Raw genomic sequence first — 2,176 nt, forward strand, 5'->3', positions numbered from 1 at the left:
AGTTGATGATGAATAAAAGTTCATGCCCACAAGTTCAAAATCATGCCCACAAGTTCATCCAACCAAGTTCAAATGCAAACTAAAGTTCAAGACATGACACAACAATCTTCACTTCCTCGTCTTCGTCCTCATCTTCGGAAGACGACTCTTCCGCCTCCGAAGATGAATCTTCCTCCCTCTCCTCATCACGCACCGCATCACGTGAAGCTGCGACGGTGTTGGCAAAATTTTCAACGGCATCTCCATGGGAATGTGTGTGAGAAGGCACATCGAAAGACATTCCACCCATGGCGGCCGGAGGTGCACCCATGCCTCCCATGAGAGAAGCAAAACTCATGCCTCCCATGGCGGCCATAGCGTCGGAGGGTGCTCCAAAGCCACCCATGCCTCCCATAGCCGCCGGAGGTGCACCCATGCCTCCCATGGCGGCCGGAAGTGCACCCATGCCTCCCATGGCGGCCGGAGGTGCACCCATGCCTCCCATGGCTTCGAAGCCACCCATGCCTCCCATGGCTCCGAGGCCACCGCCACCCATGGCGCCGAGGCCACCGCCACCCATGGCGCCGAGGCCACCGCCATCCATTGCACGAACCATGGCTCTTTTTTGGATCAAGACTTCTTGTTGGGCAAGATTGACATACTCCTTTTGCGCCGCATTGAGGGTAGATGTGTCCAAGAAGAACAAGTGCTTCTCCCATTCCAACAATTTAGCTCGCTCCTCATTGCTCACTTTCCTCTCCTCCAAAGCCATCTTCCTCTCCTCGGCCGCCACCCTTCTCTCCTCGGCCGCCAACCTCCTCTCCTCGGCTACGGCATCTTGATTCCTTGCCATTTTCCTCACCTCATTGGCTTCGACCCTTGCCTTCACAATAGCTTCCATAGCATTTTTGAGCTCATCATCTCCTTTCCTCTTCTTCTTTTCGGTTTTGTCTTTCTTGCACCCATCCGGTCGTTTTGGCTTCGAGTATGAAACCGAGTTGGGTGTGGGGCTTCTCTTGCCGTCATCACTTGATGCATCCTCCTCCTCCTCATCATCATTCATCTCAATTGCCCGCTTCCGTTTGTTGCTCAAATTCAAATCCTCCAAACCATCACGCTTCTTCCATTTTTCATCATCCTTTAACACTTCATAGCAATGAGGCAAGGTAAAGATCCTGCCTTTCTTGATCTTCCCCTTCTTGGTTGTCCTTGTCTCTTCTTTGAACAAGTTTTGTGCAATGTTGTACTACAAGAAAAACAAAACAAGTTAGCACTTCGGTCACCAAAAACAAGTACGATGAACATATATGAGATGCCACTTACTCGATCATCCTCATTTGTGCCACTTGGGTTAATCTTGTCCACTGACTTTTGTGCGGCCGCCCACTTTTGACAATCCGAGTTGATTGTCGACCATCGAGACCGAAGTGATCTCTCGGAGCGGTCAATTCCACTAACGTTGTGAGCATCAAAGTGTTCTTTCATTCGCCCCCAATACGCGTCTCTACTTTGATCACCTCCAATGGATGGATCCCTCGACACTTGCAAATAAGTATAGCATAGTAACTTGTCATCATTGGTGGAGTAATTGCCCGCTCTTCCTTTCGGCGCCTCGACAATTCCCTCACCCTCCTCGTACACCTCAAACTCATGGTCTTCGAAATGGATGTCATTGGTTTGAGACCAATGCAAATTGTTGGACCCAACACCCATAGTGGACATGTATGCATCATCTTTGAGACTACAAACTTTTTTGAACAATGCAAATAAGCTATCTATATGTGATGATGCATTGAAAAAATAAGAAAAAAAGAAAAGTTGGAAATTTTTTCACCTTGGGGGCATTTCGTCGAACACGTGGTGCGCGTCGGCGGCCGGCTCAACGAGTGAGCTCGCCGGCGCTTCGGTAGCCGCCGTGGCCACCGAACGCCCTGCAAGCTTCTTTCCCCTCGCCTTCGTGCTGCCGGAGCCGTCCGCCGCCTTGTTTTTCTTCGCGGATGTTTTGCCCTTCTTTGTCCGCGCCGCATTGGGGACCTTCTTCGACGGTGCGGCGGCGGCACGGGACGGCGCCGGCGCGACGCCACCCGGCGCTGTGGTCATCCGCGGCTGCAAGAAGAGGCTGCTCGCGAGGCCGACGCTCGGCGGAGCTCCGGCGGTGGCGCCGCCAACGCTTCCCGCGCTAGGGTTTCCGGCGGCG

The sequence above is a fragment of the Triticum dicoccoides genome, chromosome 3B, assembly GCF_002162155.2.
Source record: "Triticum dicoccoides isolate Atlit2015 ecotype Zavitan chromosome 3B, WEW_v2.0, whole genome shotgun sequence".
Classification (NCBI taxonomy): Eukaryota; Viridiplantae; Streptophyta; class Magnoliopsida; order Poales; family Poaceae; genus Triticum; species Triticum dicoccoides.